Source organism: Phyllostomus discolor, chromosome 7 (genome assembly GCF_004126475.2).
Source record: "Phyllostomus discolor isolate MPI-MPIP mPhyDis1 chromosome 7, mPhyDis1.pri.v3, whole genome shotgun sequence".
NCBI classification, from domain to species: domain Eukaryota; kingdom Metazoa; phylum Chordata; class Mammalia; order Chiroptera; family Phyllostomidae; genus Phyllostomus; species Phyllostomus discolor.
In genome coordinates this window covers 35,023,713-35,050,587 of record NC_040909.2, presented here as the reverse complement: position 1 = coordinate 35,050,587, position 26,875 = coordinate 35,023,713, and the positions used below count along the sequence as shown (strand labels likewise).

Below are 26,875 nucleotides of genomic sequence, written 5' to 3'. Positions count from 1 at the left end.
TCAGCAACTCCAGGAGTCTGGGCAGACTTGGACCAGGTGTAAACTATGAGGGCTCCCTGAGGGCGAGGCACTGTGTGGGCAGGACCCCCATACCGGCTGGAGGCCTGGGTTTATGAGGGAAGGTCACAGAGCCCAGGAAGGCTCCCAGGCCAGGACACCTTCCCTGCCTGGCCAATTCCTTCTCATCTTAAAGTTTAGCTCCTCTAAAAGGTAAGCAGTGTTATCCCATTTTACAGAGGAGGCAGCTGGGGCCAGAGCGGACAAGTAACCTGCCAAAGAACACACAGGTAATTAGGAGAGAGGACCTGGATCCAAATACAGGCCCTCTGATGCCCATCCCCGGGTCAGGGCTGCCTCCAGTAATTACAGGCTATAGCACAGCTTCTGAGACTGATGAGACCAGAGACTGAGGAGACTGCTGAAGGAAAGTGTGCTTGGCTTTCATCACTGGAACAGGAGGGGGCCACCACCTCCAGGGCTAATCTTGCCGGTCAAGGCCCCAGGCCTTGCTTCACAAACAAAAGACCTTGAAAAGAAGGGGCAGGCCTGAAGATAGAGAGATCCCACACTTCTCATCAACTCTTCTTCCCAGTTTAGGTCAGTGGCAGTACTGGTCATTAGCCATGTCAAAATCTAAGGAACTTTATGCAGCAAATAATAACCCCTTCTCTTCCACTCCCTCCACAGAACACTTGCCCCACCTGCCACTTCCCCCTACCTACCAATGAGCCACGTGGAGGGGACTCTAGCAGGCAGGGTAGCAACAAGACAGGGTAACTCTCTACTGTCCTTCCCCTGTCTCCCGACAGGAAAGGGGAGAAACGCCAGGCCTGGGGTCCCAGCGGGGCTGTCAGCATGCAGGGGCAGCAGGTGGGGTGCTCAAGAAGCTGCAGCTCAGTGAATCAACCCAGGGACAAGGGTGTGCGGCTGGCAAGCCAAACCCACATTTCAGTGCTGGGGAGACCAAGGCCAGACAGGGAAGGGCTTTGCTCAGGGCCACTGAGTGAGTGTGGGTTGCTCTGGGGTGGGCTCCCAGGCCAGGATTCCTCCACACAGCTCTGAAAATTGTGTTTCTCTCTGATCCCAAGCCCAGTAAGCAGAACTCAGCTGAAGAAGGTATTCAAGGGATGTAGGGGCTACAGCAGCCCCAGGACTTTCTTCTCTTTTACCCCATGAGCCTGTGATTTCATGTCCTCCCTCCCTTCAGAGATGTGGTCATGGACCAGAAGCCAGGTCCCCTGAGTTCCCCAGAGAGGAGCCACCCCCCATTACTCAGACACTGACAGAGAGCAAAAGGGGGGCACAGGAGGGGTGGAGGAAGACCAGGGTCTGCTGGTGTGCAGACCTGTATTTAGACTCCATACCTGCTGACTCGCTGTTCTTGTCTCCTGAGCTCTGTTTCCCCATCTGTAAAATGGGGGCAGTAGCAGTGTCTTCCTCAGAGGACTATGGGGAGGATGAGACAGGTGCATGTGCAACTAACACACAGCCAGCCTCCATTCAGGACATGCTCCTCCTCTTCCTTGATATGAAGAATCTTCCCACCCCACCCCAACTATGCAATCTCTGGGCTTCTAGAAAACACTTCTGTGGAGTCTTCCTTCAATCCTAACTTGGCTCCAGTGTATGGGATTGAGGTCTAATATCCAGCGCATCTTTGTTGAGCCCCTATGTGTGCTGAGCCAGTGCGGACACCGCGAATGGGAGGTGTAATGCTCATAGTCTGGTTGGAGGGACCATGGCTTTAGTTGGCACACAGTGGGCCCTCAATAAGCATCTGCCCAAAGTCTGACTCATGACGCATACATCCAACTGACAGTCACTATCCACCTCATTCCCTGGTTTTCATGATGGACTGTCACACCCAGAGGATGTGATGAGAACCCAGAGACTTCCAAAAACTTTCACAAAGTCACCACAGCAGGCTGGTGCCAGAGATGGGAACCAGGTGCCAGTAGAACAGATTTATTAACAGAATAATCCCTGACTTGGAAATCACATTGGCTTGAATCCCATTTCAAGCCTTGGCTTTATTTACCACTTAAGGCTGTGCAACCTTAGGCAGGATACTTAACCTCTCTGATCATCAGTTTCTTCTGCAAAATGAGGTAACATCTTTCTCCCAGAGTGGAAGTGAGGTTGGCAGGAGATCCCTGGATGTAAAGTATCAAGTGTAGTGTGAGAGGGGCTCAGCACCTGCCCACCCTCAGCCCCCCTAGAGTAGCCAGATGGCAGTGACACAATGGAAAGGCCTTAAGTGCCAGATAGTTCTAGAATGTCCTTAGAAGAGCAGCAAGAAGATAGAAAACCACACAGGAGCTTGTTTTCAAAGACAAAGAAAGACAAAGAAAAATATGATTAAGTAGGCCCAAGAATGCCGTTATAAAAAATGAAAATATTTTCTTTAAGAGGACATTTATATGTCAACAGATGATACGGAGTGGGAGGAGCCACCACAAGGCCGCCAGGCACTGCCAGCCGCATGACATGAAGATCCATAGGCAGGGCCAAGCACAGTGGGCCAGCCGGGTAAGGGAGGCCTTTCAAAGGCCTCAGTTCTCCAGCCTATAAAATGGGACTGCTCAGTCTGCTCTCAGTCTGGTCATGGCTTCTTTCTTTTTTCTTTTCTTTTTCAAATAATAATTGTGTATATTTAAGGTGTACAACATGATGATCTGATATACATGTTTACAGTGAAATGATTACCATAGTCGAGCTAGTTAATATATCATCTCCTCACGCAGTTACATTTGTGCCTGTGGCATGGTCAAAGCACCTGAAACCTAGTTCATGGGCAAATTTCCGGTACTCGGTACAGTATCATTAACTACTGTCATCATGAGGCACCTTAGAATGCTGCACTTACTCGTCCTACGTAACTGCCCCTTCGTGCCCCTTGACTAGCAGCTTCCCATTTCCTCTGCTTCCCTGCCCTGGTAACCCCTGTTCTGCTTTCTGCTTTTGTGAATTTGACCTTTTTTTAGATTCCACATAATAGTGAGATCACACAAAATTTTTCTTTCTGTTACTGGCTTATTTCACTTAGGATCATCTGTGTTATTGCAAATAGCAAGTTCTCCTTCTTTTCTAAGGCTGAATGATATTCTATTATATTTATGCCATAATTTCTTATCCATTCATCTGTGGTTCCTTTCAATCTGCCCTCTTTTGGTGAACTGGACTGCAGCAGTTGTCATTACCATCTCAAGGTCAGCTCATGGAAGGAGCTGATAGGTTTTAGTCAGGCTCAGAAATGTTAGGGAGTGCTCCTGAGGTCCCGCAGCTAAGAGTGGTGTGGTAAGGCTGGACCAAAGCCCACGTGGCCCTACACTGCCTCCCCATCCTCCCCACCCCTCCACATCCCTGTGAGTGGCACTGATGTGAACCAGATGCCCACTAGTCCATGGGCAAGCACTCTCAGCACCTTCTGTCTTACCCTCTCACTTGAGGGCTGCCCACCTGGTCCTGTCAGCTCTGCCCCTCTCCCAACACCCAGACACAACATGTGGGAGTTTTCTTTCTGGTTGTCCTCACCTTGCTCCTCTCTGCTCAAGTGACCATGACCAGTTTCCTATTCTCAGATTCCTGGCCTCCCTCTCACCTTCCTTTCTCACTGTTGCCAGCCTAGGCCAACTCTCTTCACCTGGTCCTTGGGTCACGGCAAGCACCCTCCTGACCTTGCACATTCTAGATTTTCATCCCCTCCCAAATTCCCCCATGGACATCAGCTTCTGAGGACTGCCAACATGCTTATACCCACCTTCCACCCATACCTCCTCCCCAGCTTTGAATCCCTCTGCACCTCCTTCCCCTCCCAACTACTTGATACAGTTCATAGCTTTCGTAGCTATACCCCTATCTCCGCCTGCTGCACACAGAAGGTGCTCAATAGATGCAAGTCGATGATAAATGTTTGTATTAACATCACTGGGATCCCCTTTTGTTTCTAGATTTCACCTGTAGCTCCTGGAGTCAGGGAGGTCCCAGCAGGAGCCAGTACGACAGTGGGTGCTCACAGAGCGCCTACCAATCTGCCCTGGGCCAGGCCACTCCTGCATCTTCCAAGCAGGACTCACATAGCAGACCATGCCCACCCTGAGAACAGTACACAGTCTGGCTGCAGGGACTCAGAAATGGGCCCCCCATTAACCCAGGAGGAACCCCCCTTCCCAGCCTTATACATTGGCCTCTGAGCCCAGGGAGCATGTGGCAGTTCACCCGCACTCCACTTTGGGACAGAGCAGTACAGGACTTAAAATACCTCCATGTTCTCAGGATAGAGAGTCTAAAGTGAGGAAACTGAGGCTCCAAGTGGAATGTGCCCCAGTCACCCGAAGCCCAGGTTCAAGCCCTCACCGTTCTGACCCATTTGCTACACCTTACCATCCCTCTCCATCCAAATCCCCTGGCAGAGGATTACAACAAATCCTCAGCCCTGAGTGGACTGATCCTCTTCCAGGTCCACCCAGGTCTACCTTGGAGGCATTCTGTCATGAGAGAACTACCCAGGGTGGCTGCCAGCGCTTGGGAAGTTCCCCACAAAAAACTTCCCAGGACCTGGCTGGGGGTGGGATGATGGTGAGGGCACAGCAAAACTGTCTGGGGAGGCAGTCCATCCAGGGGTAGGGCAGGCACTCCCTTCCTCTCCCTGCAGGTGGCAGGCAGAAATTAACAGTTCTAGGACAACACTCTCAGGGCCAAAGGGGTAGTGTCCATGAGAAGACAGCCAAGGCTTCTGCCACACTTGCTATGTTCCATTATGAGAGCTCTGCATGGGGGGCCAGAGAGGGGAGGTGAGCAATGTGGGCAGCTCCACTGTTAATCCTCTGTGCTCCCAGCAAATGCTGTGCAGGTTGAGAACTGGTGCAATGTACAAGCAATGAGGTTTTCCTGAACAACAGCTGCCACTCTAAAACCTTCCCAGGCCCAGGCCCAATGGATCAAGCTGGGCCTCCGACTGCTTACGCTCAGGTGGACATAGTCAAAAAGCAGATTCTTCTGCCCTACAGCAGTCTGGGTCTTCAGGAAACTGCAGCCCACCCGAACAGGAATCAACCTCGCTGCCACAGTTCTTAGGTTGCTGGCTGTTGCTGGCTGTTGCCTGATGGCTGTTTGCTAAGCACTGAACATCTAGCTGTAAATGAGGTGAGAGCACCCTGCTTCCACAGAGCTCAGGCTGATGACAGGAGACAGTCAAGTGAACAGCCCTGAGCCATGTGCTGAGGCTGTGAGTTAGAGATACAGACCATTGAGTCTGCCCACTCCCTGCTCCCCTCAGCAAGACTCGGCCAGCACAGTTTCTGCTGGGTCTGGGCTGCTATGGTGTGGGCCACATGCATCCCCCAGCCCAACCCCAGCTTGTCCAACCAAGATAGACACTGCCAAGAGTGGCCAGTCTACTAGCTGGCTGGTAAAAAGATGAAGAGGGCCATGACGAGTCTGGCTTTAGATAAATGGAGTTTCAAAAGCAAGTGAGTTAGACTGGAAAGGGCCACAAGACTGGGCTGGGGCCAGAGAGGCCTTGATAGCCACACACAAGCTAAGGCAACAAAAACTATGAAAAGCCTAGGCTTAAAGAGACAGAGGGCCAGATAGTGCTGACTCCAGGATCACAGGGATAGGAGTGGTCAAGGAAGGCTGCTCAGATAGATGAGACCAGACTAGGAATGCAAAAGATCTTTAACACACAGGATCAGAGCTCAACTAGCACTTACTCCATTCAAGAAACATTTATTTGCCCATTTCCTGACCCCATATTGGGATGTCTATGACTTGGTCTGTGCCCCCAGGAGTCCACAGCTTGAAGGAAGACATAAAGGTTTGCCTGATGATGGCAGCATGGGAGAATCAGCACTGTGAGAGAAGGAAGCACAGGAGGCCGTGGGAGCTTGTGGCAGACGCAAGACCCAGCCTGTTTTGTTTTTATTTTTTTATTTTATTTTAATCATTGTTCAAGTAAAGTTTTCTGTCCTTTACCCCCATCCCAGCCCACCCACCCATCCCTCCCCATCAGCCTGTTTTCTACAAGGCAAATCACCTCCGAGTCCAAAGCTACTGTGACAATGGGGTGATTCTAGAAATGGACCGGGTCCTCTACATAATAACTGACTCTGCTTGCATTGGAGAGCCCAGGGATGCACTCAAAATAGCTGGTTTGTTCTGGCCCCAAGCAACTGCAAAAGGTTGATTGTTCACTGACATGCCCACTCCTGCTGTGCAAGGGTCAGAGTAAAAAGATGTTCTGCCTCTATGCCCATTCATGTGGCAGTGGCCAGGGCAGCTCCTCAAATCAGCTCAGCTCCAGCCTCCACACTGACCACAAGTGCAGGGGTGAGTGAGCATTTGGAAAAACCAATCAGACCATCTCCACAGGGCATGCCTTATTGCTTTGACCACAATGATATAGCTTTGAAGAACTTTGCCAATATTTTCTTCACCAATCTCATAAGGAGAGGGAACATGCTGAGAAACTGATGAAGCTGCAGAACCAATGAGGTGGCTGAATCTTCCTTGAGGATACCAAGAAACCAGACCTTGATGACTGGGATAATGGGCTGAATGCCATGGAGTATACATTACTTGGAAGAAAGTGTGAATCAGCTACTACTGGACTTGCATAAATTGGCCACTTACAAAAATGACCCTCATTTGTGTGACTCCATTAAGTCTCACTACCTGGATGAGCAGATGAAATCCATCAAAGAATTGGGTGACCCTGCAACCAACTTGCACAGGTTGGGGACCCCTGAAATTGGCATGGAATTGGTATCTCTTTAACAAGCACTCCCTGGGAGACAATGAAAAGAACTAAGCCTTAGGCTGGTGTCCCACAGCCAGGGGTTTGGGGGGTACTTCCCTGGTCACTAGAGAGGTACCCACATGTTGGAGTTACCTTTACTTTTTCTATAACTTGTAATAAATCATCCACTTATGTTCTTTTGTTTATACCATTCCTTCAAATAAAGTACTTTGGTACCCCTCCAAAAAAATATCCAAAAGTGGAAGACAAGAAAAAGAAAAGAAACTTCACATGGGACCAATAGCAAGCATATAGTAAAATGGCACATTTAAATACATTGAATGTAAAGGGACTAAATGTTCCAACTTAAAAACCCCAACAAAAAATTATCAGAAATATTTTGACTTAAACATATCTAATTAAAAAGAGAAAGATATAAAACATAAGTATATAGAAAGGTGCTATGGTCTGAATGTTTGGGTCCTCTTAAAATTATATGTTAAAAGGTAATGATAGTAGGGGGTGGGGCCTGTGGGAGATGATTAGTGCCCTCATGAAAGAGACCCCACAGAGATCCCCTGTCCCTTCCACCATGTGAGGTTACAGTTACAAGATGGCCATCAATGAGGATGCAGGCCCTCACCAAACACCTAATCTGCCGGTGCCATGACCTTGAACTTCCCAGACTCCAGAACTGTGAAAATTGCATTTCCATTGTTTATAAGCCAGCCAGTTTATGGTATTTTGCTATAGCAGCCCAGACATACTAAGATAGAAAGGTTATAAGTAAAAGGATAGAAAAAGATATACCATGCAATCAATAAACTAAAGAAACAGTGTAGCTATGCTATTATTAGTCAGTGAAAACTTTAAAGCAAAAAGCATTACTAGAAAATAGGATAGCCAGTTCATGGTGACAAAAGGTTCTGTTCATCAGGAAAATAAAATAATTATAAATGTGTATGTAGATAATAATATGCCCTTAAAACATATCAAGTAGACATGGGCAAATCTATAAGAAAGGAAATAAAGTCTCAAAATGAGAGCTTTAATAATCAGTAGCTGTTTAAAGAAACAAATAAAAAATCAGTAAGGATAAAGAATATTTTGACAACATTTAACTAATGGACAACACCCACAGAATCAAATTTTTTTCAAGTACACACAAAACAATGACAAAATTCATATACCTAACCATGAAACAAGTCTTAACAAATTGAAAAGCACTGAGCTCTAGCCAGGTGGCTCAGTTGGTTGGAGCACCATCCTATACCCTAAAAGGTTGAAGGTTCCATCCCCAGTCAGGGCACATATCTTGGCTGAATGTTCAACTCCCAGTCATGGTATGAAGAGATGGCAACCAACCAATGTTTCCCTCTCACATCAATGTTTCTCCCTCTCCTTCTCTCTCATCAGAAAACATATCCTTGGATGAGGATTTTTTTTAATTTTTAAAGAAAAGTATTGAAATCATATATGTCCTCCAACTATAAGCAATTAAGTTAAAATCAGTAACAACAACAAACCCTAAAAAATACTTCCATGTTTGGAAATTCTGGAATGTATTTCGAAATAACTGGTGGATCAAAGAAGTCCTAAGAACAAACTAATATCAATTTGACCTGAGTGATAACAAAAATATTACATAGCAGAATTTACCAGATGCAGCTAACACAGTACTTAGAGGAAAATTTATAGCCACAAATGCCTACATTTATAATAAAAAACTTAATGAATTAAGCAATTTTCTCAAGAAATTAGTAAAAGAAATTTGGGGAAGATGGCAGCAAGGTGATAGCATAGCTTTTTAATCTTCCCAGATCTCTACATCAAAACAGAAAGTGTTTAGTTAGCAAAACCAAAAACTTACAGACAATATTTACTAAAAAAAAAAAAATAGAAGCTAAGACCTAAATAAATGAAGAGGTATCCCATGTTCATGGCTTGGAAGTCTCAATATTGTTAAAATAGGAATTGTTCCCAAATTGGTTTTCAGAGTCAACAAAATCCCAATTAAAATCCCAGCAGGATTTTTAGAAATTAATTTGCCAAGCTGATTCTAAAATTTATATAAAAATACAGAATAACCTAAAATAGCCAAATAACTCTGAAAAAGATGAACAAAGCTGAAAGGCTTATGCTCCCTGGTTTCAAGACTTACTAGGAAACTAGAGTAGTCAAGGCAGAATGGCATTGCCATATAGATATAGACCAATGGAGCAGGATAGAAAGTCCAGAGATAGATGCACATACATATAGCCAATTGATTCTGACAAAGATGCCAAGGTAATGGAATAGAGAAAGACAATCTTCTCAATGAATTGTTCTGGAAAGATCATAAAGCCAAGAAGAAGCAGAGCAGGGATCAGGACATGAATCTGTACAGCCACCAAACCCACAATCTAGACACTGTCAAAAAAAAATACAGGAAAACAGAGAAGAGATTAAAAAAAACATGTGTGGATATCAGGCCCTCTAGGCCACCTTGTTCCTCACTAAAGGGGGTGAAGGAACACCTCACCCCTAGAAAAGGGGGTCTCTCCACATACACATCAACATTACGCCATGAGATGTGATCAGAACCAGCAGAAAGAGTCTGCTTATCCTAGAGACGCTGTTTCAGGAGACCAAGCTGCCTCCTGGGGTAGAACCAGGGAAGAGCCTGGCCCTTGAGGCCCCTTAGATGGGTGGGGATTTAAGGGCAGATGGGAAGGGGAGATGAGGGGAAAGCCCAGAAGGGAAGGTGGGCTCTGAAGTGAGCTCTACATGAAATGTAGATGCTACAAATGAAATGCTACTCAATGATCGATCTAGATCCATCCTCTCACTGTATGGGAGTGAAAACAGGGACTCAGAAAGAGAAAGGAACTTGAAGGAAGCTACATAGCCAAGTACCAGATTTAGGATTTGAATTTAATACATTTTTCTCTGCAGATGCAGCTAACTATAGGAAGTGAGGGTTTTCCTAGGAAACTGGGGCAGATGGCCATTGTTACTGCCATGATAGAGGGTGCTGGTTCTAACGTTCCAGCAGAGGTTCCCATCTCCCCTTGCCCCAGGGCCCTGGGTAAACAAACCTTTCACCTGCTGCCCACCTAGTGGCCCACCTTACTTGGGAGCTTGCTCCAGAGTTCAGGACAATCCCCTGGGCCTACACTCACCCCAGAGTTCTGTGGACCTAGGTCAAGTCCCTCAGACTGAATGACCAGGCCAGGGCACTACTGTCCCTATCTCCACTCACAGTGAGCCTCCACAGTAGTTCTGACAAGGAGGATCCAGCCTGAGGACTCACATTGCTTAGGGAGGCCACCAGCCAGCAAGTCTTTGGTCATCCCTCCAGGCCCCAACAAAATCAGGAGTCCTGCCAGTCCAGAATAACCAGGAAGATAAGTACTGAGCTGGCATAGACTGGGCAAAGCTCAAGTTAAGCCTCCATTACCTGAGATTTTTGGCTTTTTGACAGTCTGACTAGTAAATCTACTGTAGGCTGGAAGTGCCAGGGCCTGGCTCTGTGTCACACAGAACAAGATGATCTCTCTCAATACCCACCTCATCTGGGCTCCCCCCATTCCACTCCTAAGAGAGTCTGACCATGAGGCTGACTTCTCCTCAGTCTCCCCCACTAGCCTGGCATTTCCCAAAGCCAGGATCATCTGGGAATTCATCCTTGATTCCGGCAACCAGCCCAGGTGTAGGGGGTTCAGTGGATGTTTTGTCGAATTCTAATTACATAAAGAATCTGCATTCTGAAAACTTTCTTTGCAAAAGTTTCATCATTTTTGTTGTTGTTGCTGTTGATAAGGTAATTTCTCTCCCATTCTCTCCAGTTTCTTGATGTAAATTTCCTCTAACAGAAAAACATAAACCTTGCCTCAGCCAAGCTACATAGACAAGGAGCTTGCCATGCTTTAGCCAAGCTGGATCACTAGCCGGGGGGACCTGAAATTCCCAAAGCTTGGGCTGTGGAGGTGGCTGTCCATGGCCAGTAGGAAGGAGGGCAATTTAATACTTATCAATACAGCTAATTTGTGGATGAGTAGATAGGATAGGAATGTGAGGGGACGCCAGGGAACCGGGCAATCTGAAGGAAAAAGACTGCTTCCCCATCCACCTGTCCAGACCTGCTTTTCCTCCTTCATTCCTGCCATTTCCATCAAACCCAACAGCACGTTCCGAATGGCCCACCTCCTGAACTTCTCTCAGACCCTCCACCTCTCCATAACCTGGTCCCAGTCACTGTTTTATCTCCTCTGAACCACTTGTACTGCTTCTTCCAACACAGCCTCCATATCTGTACAGGACCAGGCGGATGCCTTAGGAACAACTCTGATCACACACTCCCCTGCTTGAGATGCTTCAACTTTCTACACACCTTGAAAAAAAACCCAACACCCTTCCTTTGCTAACAGACTGCATGTGACCTGGCCCCTGCCCACTCATCTTGCATTCTTCCCACTCCCCACACAAGTCTTCTCTCAGTTTCTAAACACACCAAGCTCCTTCTGTCTTCAAAAACCTTTGTACCACTCCTAACCAAGGAACTCCAGCTGAACCCTGACCCTCTCTCACCTAAGCTGGGAGATCTGTCCTCAACCACTTAATCAAGAGCATAGTCCTCCAAGTGTTTCATTCCTTGCTTCTCTCAAAATGTGTAATGACACTACTTATATTTGTTCACTTGTTGGTCAATGGTCTCCACAAAAGAATGTACACTCCATGAGGGCAGACACCATGTTTTTTGTCTTTACCACCATACCCCAGCACCTCCCACACAGCAGACTCACCAAAACCAAGGACTTGTTGAGGGAATGGTGGCAGAGACCCTCCTACAAACCCGCCAGAAATCCCATGGGGCTGGACCCACAACAGGCCCCCCAGAGCTCCAGGGAAGCCAGAAAGAGATACAGACACTGGGTGACAGGGCAGGCCAGCATCACAAAGCAGACATGAGTACCAAGGGCTGGACAGAGAAACATTCCAGGATGGTAGAGAGAAGCCCTAGAAGTCAGCTGCAGGAGAGGACCCCCGACGTGGCCAACTTTCCTCACATCTGTAAGTCCACATTTATGATAGTACCTTGGGCTATAGGAGTGTGGGGCCAAGATGGGAGCATTTCTCATGCTCTCTTGCTCTCAGATGGAGCAACTAGTGGTCAAAGAGAGCAGGATCTGGGTAAGCAACTTAGACAGGCTCCTGTATAAATAGGTACAATACCTACCTGACTAAACTGTTGTGAAAATTAAATGCTGTAATATATGGAAAGCAGCTAGCACCTTACCACACATAAAGTACATGCTCTTAATTCCCTCCTCCCATACCCCCACCTCCCAAGGAGAAAGAATCAGGACGTAATCCCGCTCCCTGCCTCCTCCATGTCTACCCTGAACTGTGATATCTGGGTGGGAAACAGCTTCAGGCTGCAGATGCTATGACAGCGTTGCTTAAATTAAATTATACTGAAACCAGAGATGCCTTCAGCTCTCCCAGGGAGTTCAGAAGTGTTCACCCTGAGAGTAACTGCACACTGCACAGGAAAAGGCATTCAAGTTGATAAGGAGTCATTCGGATCACCATCTAAAGCAGCTTTAGCCTTTGAAATAAACTCATTCCTTATTAGCACACACTTGGGATTTCCAGGACTGAATATTATTTCTATTACACAAAACCCATTTTGAAGATATTTTTTCATGCTGTCAGAGTCCTATGTAATTTCATCTCTCCACAATGTTACTCTATTTCAAGTGCATAGAGCAATAGGCACTGATGAGAAAGGAAAAGAGAAAGAGGGAAAATGAGCAAGAGTCATTGATCCAATAAGGGCTAGAAGCAGGGCACCAGTACAAAGGACAAAGTCCAAATCACTGAGAACCTTCTAGCCTGAAAGCAACAGTAGTCCACTGAAAGCCAACTCAAGATTTAAAACAGGAAGCCACTGATAAATTTTCTCTTTAAAATGCTCATTTCAGTTTTAATGGAAAAGGCATATGCAGACAGGCAGGGAGGGGGGTCGGGTGAGGAGGAGTAAAGAAACTATTCCAGAGGCAATAATATTGTACTGTTGTAATGTGGTAAATATCCTTAAAACAGCAACCATATCACAATATATAAATGTGTCAAAGTAACACACTGTACACCTTAAATTTATACAAGCTACATTTCAAGTTTACTTTTAAAACTGAAAAGAAAAAAAAGGATATTAAAATTTTAAAATAAACAGCTGGAAAAGTTGAAGTATTTCAGATTGTGTTTTCAAAATATTTACTGACAACTTTTAAACATAAAAAAGAAACTATTTAAATGTTTATTCAATTTAGATATAACACTAAAAAATACAAGCAATAAAATAAAAAATAGGGAAATTAAACTTTTTTGAAGTAAAAACATTAAATTTTTTTGCTCCAAATGACAACTTGAAGAAAATGAAAAGACAGAATGGAAGAAAATATTTGCAAATCATATATCTAATAACAGACTCATTGAGAATATAAAAAGAACCTTACAACTTACCAATAAAAAGACAAATAATAACCCCATAAAAACTGGATAAAGAGTTTCCATAGATATTTCTCTAAATAAGATATATAAATGAACGATAAGCACAAGAAAACCTGCTCAACATCATTAGTCACTAGGGAAATGCAAATCAAAACCATAATGCGATTCCATTTCAGACCTACCAGGATGGCTAGAATCAAGAAGACAGACGATAAGTGTGGGTGAGAATGTGAAGTTATTGGAACCCTCAGACATGGCTGGTGAAAATGTGAAATGACGCCACTTTGAAAAACAGTTTGGCAGGCCTTCAAAAAGTTAAACATAGAGTTGCCATATAGTTCAGTAATTTCACTCCATTCCACCCAAGAGATTGAAAGCGTATTTTCACTCAGAAACCTCTACACAAATGTTCATAGTAGCACTATTCACAATGGCAAAAGGTAAGAACAATTCAAATGTGCATCAGCTAATAAGTGGTAAACAAAATGTGGTATGTCATACAATAAAGTATTATTCAGCTGTAAAAAATCATTAAATGTGAATACATGCTACAACATGGATGAAGTTGAAAACACAATGCTGAGTGAAAGGAGCCCATCACAAAAGCACACATATTGTAGGATCCAATTTAGATGAATGTCCAGAAGAGGCAAATCCATAGACAGAAAGTAGATGGGTGATTGCAAGGGGCTCAGAGAGGAGGGAATGTGGAGTGACTGCTAACAGGAATGGGGATTTCTGCAGAAAGATAAAAATGTTCTGTAATTAGATAGTGGTGATTAATGTACAAATAAGTGGACTTTATGATATGTGAATTACAGGTTACCCCTGAACAATGTGGGTTTGAACTGGGCCAGCATTGTTCAAGGGTCAACTGCATTTTCCATCTGCCTAGGTAGAAAGCCAGCAGATTTTGACTGCCAGGGTCATTGACATCCTTAACCCCTGCACCGTTCAAATGTCAGCTGTATATGTCAATGAAGTTGCCATTAAAACATAAAAATCATTCATTTAAGCCCTGGCCAGTGTGGCTCAGGTGCTTGGAGTGTCACCACATAACCAAAAGGTTGCAGGTCAGAGCCTGGTCAGGGCACATGCCTAGACTGCGGGTTCCATCTCCAGTCCAAGCACAAACAATCCCTGGTCCGGGTGCGCATGGGAGGCAACCAATCAATGCTTCTGTCTTGCATCAATGTTTCTCTCTCCCTACCTCTCTCTCTCAAAGCAATGAAAAATAAGCTGAGGTGAGGATTTTAAAAAATCATTCACTTAATAAATAAATCTCCAGGTACTGTTCTAGGCAGTAAGGAAAGAATGAACAAACCCAACACAAATTCCTGCCCTCATGGAGTTGATGTTCCAGTGGAGTAATTCTAGGGAGAGATCATAACGAGGATCTTAATAAATAAATGGCACTGGAGAAAGAAGTGGATGGACTTAAGTGGATGAACTACAAGCAACACAGCTAAATGACTGATTGCAACAGGAGGAATGTCTGAGATCACGCTCTCCTGGGGCCCCATAATAATTCTTACTATCACCCTTCTGGTACCCACAGTCACTATTCCCCCCACTTTAAAAGCCTTAGAAAATTGGACAAAGTGTTCTCTACCAATCTGAAATTTCAGGAATCCCTGAAAGATAAAATAATACAGAGGGGATTTGGTTTGAAAGAGAAAAATCTCAAAAGCACTTGGTGCATAAAAGCAAGCAGGACCTCAAGACTACTCAAACCTTAGAGGCAATGGATTACAAGAGCAGGAAAATATGGGGAAAGAATTCTCCATGGGTCTCCCACATTTCTGCATGTCTTATAAAGAGAGGCACTGACAGCTTCTGTTCCAGACTATCCTTTCAAGAATGTTTGAATAGAGCCCTGGCTGGTATGGCTCAGTGGATTGAATGCTGGCCTTCGAACCAGAGCCACAGTTGGATTCCCAGTTAGGGCACAGGTGGGCTGCAGGCTGGGTCCCCAGTGGGGGGCGGGCAAGAGGCAACCACACACTGATGTTTCTCTCCCTCCCTTCCTCCTTCCCTCCCCCCTCTCTAAAAATAAATAAATAAAATCTTTTTAAAAATTTTTAAAAATTATATTAAAAAGAATATTTGAATAGAGAATAGCTTTAGAAAACAGAGACAGTAACTCCCTCCAGAAGCAGAGATTAAGGTGGTTGCTGTCCAGTACAACATAAATAAAGTTTCCCTCGGGCACAAAGGCTGAGCAAATTGGTTTAAGCCCAATGTGAAAGACTGGGGTTTCTTAAGCACATAGTACTTTAATATGACACCAACCAACTGCACAAGCTGCACCCACCTGAGCCAGCTGTGTCACCCCCATGAGTTTTGTAGGGTGAGAGGTGAACGGAACTGACATGACAATAAAGTTTATGCTACTTCCGAGCCCTGAGTAATAAAGTTATTTGTCTCTGATCTGGGAGTCTCATGTCTTCTGCTGGCATACATGAGACTGTGGCAGGCTCACTTATGAGCTTGCAAGTCAGGTAGAACCTCAGACCTTCCCAATTCTTAACAGAGAAATCTTGAGGCAATCAGCTGGGTAAATGGTTGGGGAGACCACAGGAAGAGCAGCCAGATGGGTCATCCTCCCCTTCATCTCTTGCCCGCTAATACCAGACAGTGACATCTGGCCCAGAAGGGGTCAGTGAGGGAGACCAAGAGGAAGGACAACTCGGAGGATCTAGAGACTCCCAGGAAAAACAGGGAGCTCCTACAGCCAGAGACTAACAAGAGACACATCTCCCAAACAGCACCCTTCCCCTGCACATAACCACAGAGTACAGTTACAAAACTCTGCAACCATGGGCTAACTTAGTGTCAGACCAGGGAAAGGGAAAAGGAAAGGAAAAAAATGTAAGGGGTAGCTTTCCTTTACATTTGCAATAAATAATTAGAAAATGTAATAGAAAAAGGAAATAGCCTATGCACAAGAACAGCAAAACAGTAAAATAAAACTGTAAGAATGAATCTAAAAAGAAATTCACAAGACCTATATGGAGAAAGCTTTAATACTTTTATATTTTGAAAAACTGAATGAATTGTTAGATGTACTATTTTTAGACAGGAAGATTTGAGATTATAAGGATATTAATGCCCTCAAATAAATCTATAACTCAGTGTAACCCTACTCAAAATCATAAAATAGGCTTTAAAATGAAGTTAATAAACTGACTATAAATTCACCTGGAAGAAAACATGTGCAGAATAGTCAAGGCAATTTTGAAAGAGAAGATTAATAAGCAAATTTGCTCTACCAGACATCAAAAAGTTAATAATAAAAATAGTTTGGTATTTAGGAATAAATATGTCACAGATTAATGAACATAGTAGTCTAGAAATAGACCGATGATAATGGATGGATGGATGGATGGATAGGCAGGGAGAGAGAGAAAACTCCTCACAGTACAATACCAAGTAGAAAAGTCACCATTTTGCTACCATCATAGTAAAATTGTATCAGTCAGGAAACATCAATGAATGGTAAATAAGGAGTTTGATGAGAAACAGAACCTTTATATATTCTCCAAGTATCTGGATACAAAATACTTAATCACAAAAGAAAAACAGTAAATTCACAGTGAAGAAACACCTTGGTTAAAGACAACACCTTAGCCAAGCAGCCAAAACTAATATCGCTAGCAGACTTAGGGCCATGATTGACTGAGGTCAGCAAATCTCCTGAAAAAGCACCTTTAAAGTTGGACAACATTGACATAAACAGTTATTGCCCTCTAAAAATTGACAAAAGGCATACAACAATCTAAACAAATTTTATTATTTTACTTTTAATATATATATTTTTTAGTTTTTTATTGTTGTTCATGTACAGTTGTCTCCATCTTCCTGCCACCACTTCCCCCCACCCCACCCACCTCCACCTCCCACCCTCAATTCTTCCCCCTTTGGCTTTGTCCATTGGTCTTTTTTTAATTTTTACTTTATTTTATTATTTATTTTAATCATCATTTTTCATCAATGTTCAAATACAGTTGTCTACATTTTCACACCACCACTTTCCCCCACCCCACCCACTGTCATCTCCTACCCTCAATCCTACCCCCCTTTCGCTTTGTCCATGGGCCCTTTATACATGTTCTTTGATGACCCTTTTCCTTCTTTCCCCTGTTATCTCCCTCCCCACTCCCCTCTGGTTACTGTCAGTTTGTTCTTTATTTCAATGATGCTGGTTCTATTTTTCTTGCTTGTTTGTTTTGTTGATTAGGTTCCAATTATAGGTGAGATCATATTGTACTTGTCTTTCACTGCCTGGCTTAATCACTTAGCATAATGCTCTCCAGTTCCATCCATGCTGTCACAAAGGGTAGGAGTTCCTTCTTTCTTCCTGCTGCATAGTGTTCCATTGTGTAAATGTACCACAGTTTTTTATCCATTCATTTACTAATGGCCACCTAGGTTACTTCCAGAACTTGGCTATTGTAAATTGTGCTGCTATGAACATTGGGGTGCATAGGTTCTTCTGACTTAGTGTTTCAGGATTCTTAGGGTATAATCCCAGCAGTGGAATTGCTGGATCAAAAGGCAAATCCATTTTTAGTTTCTTGAGGAAATTCTATACTGTTTTCCACAGTGGCTGCACCAGTCTACATTCCCACCAACAATACACAAGGGTTCCCTTTTTTCTACAACCTCACCAGTACTTATTGTTTGTTGATTTGCTTATGATGGCCATTCTGACTGGTGTGAAGTGATATCTAGTTGTGGTTTTAATTTGCATCTCTCTGATAGCTAGTGATGCTGAGCATCCTTTCATGTCTCTGTGCACTCTGTATGTTCTCCTTAGAGAAGTGTCTGTTCAGGTCCTTTGCCCATTTTTTATTTGGATTGTTTGTCTTCCTGGAGTCAAGTTGTGTGAGTTCTTTACATATTTTGGAAATCAAACCCCTGTCTGAGACATCATTGGCAAATATATTTTCTCATTCCTGATGTTTTCTTTAGCCATGCAGAAGCTTAAAAATTTTTATGATTTTAAAATTTGGGTAAGAACAATGAGTATCTGTGGCATTCTGGCACAGTTTCTCCCATCTCCTCTTACCAATTCGGTGGACATAGAGGTTTGGCCAGCATGATGGAGGCTATGTACCAGCAGCTTTTCTACTGCAATCAACAGAGGCTCACTACAGAATATATAGCAAACCAACCAAAATACATGTAATGGAAGTCCCAAAAGGAAAGAGAGAAAATGGGGGGGGGGGCAAAATAACATCTCAAATATGATGAAAAACAACCCACATCAAATAAGTTTAATGAACTTCAAGTAGGATAGATTAAAAAAATCTACATCTTAGATACATCACAGTCATACTTTTGAGAACCAAACCGAAGGAGAACATTTTGTAAGTGTCAAGAGAAAAATGATTTTTACAATGGGACACAAATACAATTAAGAGTTAATTGCTCACATTAATAAATAGAGGCCAGAAGGCAATGAAATGACGTATTCAAAGTGCTGAGTGAAAACATTTGTCAACCAAGAATTCTATATCCAGCAAAACCATCCTGCAAAAAATGAAAGCCAAATGAAGATATTTGCCCACAGACAAAGACTAGGAAAATTTATACCTGTCATACCTACCTTATAAGAACACTAAGTAAAAGGAAATGACACTAGACAACAACTCAAACCCACAGGAAAAAAAAAGCACTAAAGTGGAAAATATGTGGCTTTACATTAAAATGTTATAGAAAGACACCCAGTCTTCTATCCAGCTTGGAAATTGTCACTCCAATCTAAAAACAAGTAATAAGCTGAAAAAACTGAAAATCAACTCTTCTTAGATCCATCAGAGAAGTGAAGTCACAGAGAAACTTCTAAAATTAGAAAGAGAGATAGGTACAGAGACTCACAACCTAGAGAGTGAATCCACATTTTTGTGAGTTTAACCTTCAGGAGCTCTACCAGTACTGATGGGAGAAAATTCCATTTCTGCTTCCAGCAGAGAGAGGAGGAAAGTAACCATTTTAGAATATGCCAGCACGTTCTGTCCTTAACAAGGCCTGACTTCAAGAGGAGCTATTTTACCAGAGTCTAACATGTTGGAGATTTATCAGAACTTGAAAAACCTGGAGAAAGGGAAATGCCCAACTTGGCCACCTCTGGCTATCCCATCCCACCTGGAAGAGACTGAGAAACATGTGCAGGGGATACAGGTTCACAAAAAGTGGAGACCATAGTCATAGGACTATAGAATGCTTCCCCTTCCCCACAGCTTAACCACCACATCACTAAATGTCTATTCACTGTAGTTCCTTTTACCTGATACATCATGCCTGACTTCCAATGAAAAATTACAGGCATACTAAAAGGCAAAAAGTAGCTTGAAGAGACAGAGCAAGCATCATAACCAGACTCAGACATAGTAGTGATGTTGGCATAGCACACCTGGAATTTAAAATAATTATGATTAATATGCTAAGGAATCTAATGAAAAGAGAGTAGACAACATACAAAAACAAATGGGTAATGTAAGCAGAGGGGTGAATTCTAATAATCAAAAAGAAATGGCAGAAATCAAAAACACTGAAACAGAATGCCTTTAATGGGCTCCTGAGTAGACTGGACATGGCTGAGGAAATAATACCTGGGCTTGAGGATCTACCAATAGGAACTTCCAAAACTAAAAATCAAATAGAATAGAAGAGAGACATAGAGACTAGTGGGGGAAAAAAACCCCAGAATATCCAAGAACTGTGGGATAACTACAAAAAGTACAAAATACACATAACAGCCCTGCCCAGTGTGGCTCAGTTGGTTGGACATTGTTCTACAAAGTGAAGAGGTGCTGGTTCAATTCCTGGTTAGAGCACAAGCCTGGGTTATGGGTTCCATCCCCCGTAGGGGTGCAAATGAAGAGCAACTGATCGATGTTTCTTTCCCACATTGATGTTTCTCACACTTTTTTTCTCCCTCCCTTCCTCTCTCTAAACATATATAAACAAAATCTTTTTTAAGATTTTTATTTATTTATTTATTTTTTAGACAGAGGGGAGGGAAGAACAAAAGGGAGAGAAACATCAATGTGTGGTTGCCTCTCACACGCCCCCTACTGGGGACCTGGCCTGCAACCCAGGCATATGCCCCAATTGGGAATTAAACCAGCAATACTTTGGTTTGCAGGTCAGCACTCAGTCCACTGAGCCACACCAGCCAGGGCAACAAAATCATTTTTAAAAATACACATAACAGAATACCAGAAGGAGAAGGGAAAAAAGCATAAAATATTTTAAGTAATAATGACTGAGAATTTCCCCAAAATTAATTTAAAACATAAAACCCATACACCCAGGAAGCTCAGAGAATGCCAGGCAAGATAAATGAAAAAACTTATACCTTGGCATATCATATTCAAAATGCAGAATACCAAAGAGGAGAAAAAATATTGAAAGCAGCCAGAGGAAAAGACAACTTATGTATGGAGAAGTAAAAATAGGAATTACATTCAACTTCTCAGAAACCATGCAAGCAACAAGAGAGTAGAGTGAAATACTTAAAGTGGTGAAAGAAAAACATCATCAACCTAGCATTCTGTATCCTATGAAACTGTCCTTTAAAAAGGAAGGAAAATTAAAAGATTTTCTCAAACAAACAAAAATTGAGGGGATATGTTATCAGTGACCTGCCTTATAAGAAACATTAAAAGTCATTCAGAGAGAAGGAAAATGATATAGGGTAAAAACTTGGGTCTACATAAAGAGAATGTGAACAACAGAAGGAATAAGTGAAAGCAAAATAAGACTTTAATTTTCTTCTTCATAACTGATCTAATAGAGAATGGTTTGTTCAGTATAACACCAATAATACATTCTCTGATTATAGCTTATATCTAAGTGGGATGAATAACAGCAATGGTACAGGGGTCTGAAGGGAGGAATTACAAATGCCTCACTGTTATAAGGTATTTGCACAACCTGTGAAGTAATATAGTGCTATTGAAAGAGGGTTTAGGTTGGGATGGAAGTAAAAGATAAAAAATTGTACTGCAACAACAATTAAAAGAAAGAGGGTTTGGAATGCTCATAAAAGTATATTGCAAACTCTAGGGCAACAATTTTAAGATTTAAAAAGTATAATTGATAAGCTAAGAAAGGAGAAAATTGAATTATATAAACACATAAATGTTCAATTCAAACAACAAAAGGCAAAAATAATGGAAGATAAAATATAAACAAAGAGCAAAGGTAATGTATAGAAAACAATAGCAAATGTGGTAAAACCATAGCAAATGTGGTAGACAATAACCCAACTGTACCTTAAATAATAATGGTCTAAATACAATAAATAAAAGACAGAAATTGTCAGAATTAATAAAAAAAAGATTCAACTGTATGTTGTCTACAAGAAACCCACCATAAATATAAAGACATATAGATTAAAAATAAAGGGATGAACAGAGATATGCCATGTTATAATTAATCAAAGAAAGCTAATATCCACATTAATTCCAGACAGAACACACTTCGGAACAAGGAAAATTATCAGTGATAAAGGACAGTACTGCACAAGGGCTACAGGAAGGGGAGGATGGGGAGATGTCGGACAAAGGGCACAAAGTTTCAGGTCTGCGGGATGAATAGGTTCTGGAGATCAAATATATAGTGATGTGAATGTTGTCAACAATACTGTTATTATAGACTTGAAATTTCCAAGAGAGTAGACTTTAAGTGTTCTTATTGCAATAATAATAATTTGTGAGGTGATAGATATGTTAATTAGCTCAACTGTGATGATTATTTCACAATGTATATGTATAACAAAACATCAAATCATATACTTTAAAAAGTACCTTTTAAGATATTGATTAAAAATAAAGATTAGCCCTGGCTGGTGTGGCTCAATGGATTGAGCACCAGACTGTGAACCAAAGGGTCACCGGTTTGATTCCTAGTCAAGGCACATGCCTGGCTTGTGGGCCAGGTCCCCAGTTGGGAGTACGTGAAATGCAACCAATTGATATTATCTCTCACATATTAATATTTCTCTCCCCCTCTCCCTCCCTTCCCCCTCTCTAAAAATAAATAAATAAAATATTTTTAAATAAATAAGTAAATAATAAAGATCATTTCACAATATATACATATATCAAATCATTATGTTTTATATATAAAACAAATACAATGTTATATTTCAAATTATATCTCAATTTAGAAAAAATAAGTTAGATCAGTTTCATTTTCAAATCCAGCCAGGGACCCTAAGAGAGCTGAGGAAAATTTTTTTTTCACCTACACTAGCTATTTTCAGTTAGCATAATGTTTTCAAGATACGGAAATTTTTTGTACTAGTCCTGTAACTTTCCTGTAAATCTAAACTTATTTCAAAATGAAAAAGTTTATTAAAAAATAAAATAAGGGAGGTCAGTAATGACCTTATTTTACACCCTCCCCCCTAAAAAAGAAGAGTATTACATAACAATAAAAGGGTCAATTCTCCAAGAAGTCATAACAATCCTTAATGTGTATGTGCCTAAAAAGAGAGCACCAAAAATGTGAAAGCTGCCTAACTCACCTCAAAGTGGGGTTGATTACTGTAAAATTTGCAACATTCTTACATTATTTTAAAATATGTGTGTGGGGAGGGAATTAACATTTTTCATTATTACATCATTAACTCTGAGGTACAAATTTTTATAGCTAACATCTCTAAGACTGAAGGGTCTTTTACAGTTGATAGAATATCACATTTTAATTGGCAGTTTATTTTTATTTGTACATAAAAATGGTGGGTATGCAAATTAAAACCACAATGAAATATCACCTCACACCTGCCAGAATGGCTACGCTCAATAAATCAAGCAATAAGTGCTGGTGAGGATGTAGAAGAAAGGGAACCCTTGTGCACTATTGGTCAGAATGCAGACTGGTGCAACCACTGTAGAAAACAGTATGGAGTTTCCTCAAAAAATTAAAAATGGAACCACCTTGTGACCCAGCAATCCCACTTCTAGGAATATATCCTAAGAATCCTAAAACACCAATTTCAAAGAATATATGCACCCCTATGTTTATAGCAGCATTATTTATAATAGCCAAGATCTGGAACCAACCTAAATGCCCTTCAGTAGGTAAGTGGATTAAAAAGCTATGGTGCCCTGGCTGGTGTGGCTCAGTGGATTGAGTGCTGGCCTGCAAACCAAGGGGTGGCCAGTTCGATTCCCAGTCAGGACACATGCCTGGGTTGTAGGCCAGGTCCCTGGTGGAGCAGGGCAGGGTGGGTAGGTGTGAGAGGCAACCACACATTGATGTTTCTGTCCCTCTCTCTCCCTCCTTTCCCCTCTCTCTAACAATAAATAAATAAAATATTTTAAAAATTAAAAGCTGTGGTATATTTACACAATGGAATACTATATGGCCATAAAAAATAAGGAAATCTTACCTTTGCAACAGCATGGGTGGGCCTGGAGATTATTATGTTAAGTGAAATAAGCCAGTGAGAAAAGGACATATACCATATGATCTCACTTACATGTAGAATCTAATGTACAAAACAAACTGAAAAACAAAATAGAAACAGAGGCATAGATACATGAAACAGACTGACAGCAGTCAGAGGGGAGGGGAGAAGGCAGACTGGATGAAAGAAGGTGAAGGGTTTTGTCAAAGAATGTATATGCATAGCCCACAGACACAGATAATATAGTTTGGTGATGGCCAGAGGTAAGGGGTGACAGGGGCTGGGAGGAGGGGGCACAGCGGGAAAATGGGGATATCTGTAATAGTGTCAAGAATAAAAATAAAGTTAAAAAATTAGCACCACCTGTAAGGGACAAATGAACAGAAAAAGACACAGATCACTTATTAGCACTTATTTACAAGCCAAAAATGCAAAATTTTAATCTTACCATGCAGAAACATCAAAGAACCCCTAATTGAGGAAAACTCTATGAAATAACTACCTAAGGAACTGTTCCAGGTAAAAGGTGACTAAAGAGAAATGACACCTGAAAGCAGTACATAATCCTGACCTGCATCATATAGGCAAAAAAAAGGTAGACATAGAGATAGATAGATAAAGAGAGAGAGAGAGAGATTATAAAGGATACTATTGGTAAAACTGACAAATTTGGAAAATGGACTGTGGTGTCCAACCTTTGGGTATTTCTGGGCCACTGGGAGGAAAAGAGTTGTCTTGGGCCACACATTAAATACACAAACACTACAGGCCATGGGTTGGACACCCCTGGAAATTATGGCATCAATAATAATTTTTTCTAAATTTGATAACTGTATTAAAAGCATGTAAGAGAATATTATTGTTAGGAAATACATACTGAAATATTAGGGGATAAAGAGGCCTAATACATACAACTTACTCTCAAATGATTCAAGAAACATAGTTGGGTCTCATAATCCACCCTGACAGCCTTTGGGCATCCTGGAGGAAAGTAAAATCAGGCAGAGTGAAAGTAAGGCCTCGCAAGTCATTTCTGAATCATAGATATTATGCTATGAAAGCACCTAGAAGAGTACTTTGTAACAGATTAGATCCCCTTTTAGGATGATGATAATGGTGATATTTGTTACAATTCATCAAGCACCTGCTACATTACAGACACTCTTTAAGATGCTGGGGAACAGGGCTGACACTGTCAAGTGGGAGAGACAGACTTTAAACATTTATAAACATAATACACAGTAAATAGCTAGTATTTACTAAGCACTTACTATGTTGTAAAAAATATTCTGCATATCTTATCTCACTAGTGCCCGCACAGTAAACAGCATTCTTCCCATTGTAATGTAAGGAAAATGAGGCCTAGAGGTGAAATGACTTGGCTATGACAGCACAATTAAAAAGCTGACCTTACAAGAAAAGAAAATCTGGTGCATCTAATCCAGGACCCTTACTAACTGCTTCTGTCCTGGGGCTGGGACCACATTCCCTTGGAAAGGGAGTTCACAGTAAGGATTCACAGGGCACAAAACAATGAGGAGCTCACAGGCCAGCAGCAGGCATGGGGTGGCACCAAGCAAAGAGGCGCCACCGCGGTAGACAGCCCCACTACTTGGGTAGGCCAGGAACACAGAGGTCCTCCTGGAGTCCTAGCCAGCTTTGAGCTCGTCAATCTGTCCCTTACACCATGGCATATCCGTCCTCCTTCTCCTAAATGTTTCCCTTATTATTCCCTGAATGTGGAATGTTCAAGGATCGCAGACAGAATGCTTCAGAGCCAAAGTAACTGTTTCCTGCATGCTCCTTCCACTGTGACCACCTTCTGCCCAGACACAAAGAACAAAGCAGCTGTTCCCATCACCTGGGAGCCTCAGTATAGGTTCCAGCAGCATCCACGTTTGCCAGTGGGGACTGCAGGTTCCTGGCCAGCCCCCAGCAACACGCCAGCAGGGTCCACGCAGGTTCTCCCAGCCAGTACCCCACACAAGGTGGCGCCACCTCTAGAGAATTTCCCACCCTGGAGGCAGGAAGACCCGAAATCCAACAGTAAGAGCAGATGCTGGTCAGTAGTGTGGGTAAAAATCCTGAATGCCACCCAAGAAGTTTAAGTTCCCTTATGAACTGTCACCTACAAGCAGGGAACTGACAGAAAGCATAAACCACACCTGGAATCTGAAGCCCTCAACTCCTAAATGAAAATCAATTCAGATATCTTAAACTTTAGCATAAAAATTTTTTTTGTTTGGAAATACATACAGAGAACACCTAGGCCTCACACTACCGAATTGATTCAGTGGTTAACAGATGGGCAAAAAGTCTGCGTTTTCCACAAACTCCCCAAGGAACGTCAATGCCGCCAAGTCACAGACCACTAGTTTAAGCGTCCACCAAGAGAGGCCTGATTTAAATATAATTCTGATCAAAGGAATACTATGCAGCCCCAAAAATGTAAGTGTATAGTATGCTATTTTGTAAAAAGGGACAATGTGGGTAGTCACGTGGTTAAGAGACAGGGATAGAAGGAAATATTTCGTTGTCCTCTAACCATAAGAAAGTATTACATACTCTAAAATCAGAGTTGCATGTTCTATTAACACTCCTATACTAGATAAGGAGTTGAGCCACACCGTCCCTTTTGCAGCCAAAAGTCATGCAGACCCACCTTTAAACTGAAATTCAGATCAAAAGCCCCGATCCTTCATCATTTTAAGTGGAATTTGTTTTGTCAGACCAAGCTCTGCTACCTCCCGCTCCTGGACAAAATCCTTCTGTATGGTATGTTCATCTGTAAATTGGACTTAAAACAGGTACACTTCACAACTTTGTTCAGGTCAAACTCTTCAGTTTACGGTAGTATAATAATTACTGTAATACTGCAATGATATAGTATATAGTGTAGTCATAAATTAATCATACAGAAGCCGCTATTAACGCCCTCGGTTCTGACATTACTTTCTTTCCCTTTCGACACAGCTGGAAGGTAATTTACAACTTACAATCTATTAGTAATTTACTATTTCGTAATTTACAATTTAGGCAAACTGAGGAATAATGATGTCATCCAAAAATGTACCCCACTATTGAACCAAAAGGAAAGTGCAGGTCACTATCGAAAGGGGGCCTCACAGGAAGAGGGTCGGACAGGTCGGTCTCCTGAGAAGGTATTCTACTGGTGGGACATAATCGGTTTCCGATTACAACAAGGTCCTCTGCAT

At 42.3% G+C, this 26,875-nt stretch overlaps 1 long non-coding RNA gene across 1 annotated transcript; it reads left to right on the top strand.

Annotated features, from left to right (window-relative positions):
- The first annotated feature begins 6,386 nt into the window (after positions 1-6,386).
- On the top strand, positions 6,387-26,799 carry LOC118501853. The gene is made up of 3 exons (XR_004904516.1): positions 6,387-6,495; positions 19,098-19,103; positions 26,789-26,799. It is a non-coding gene; the product is annotated as an uncharacterized LOC118501853 (long non-coding RNA).
- Positions 26,800-26,875: the final 76 nt, after the last annotated feature.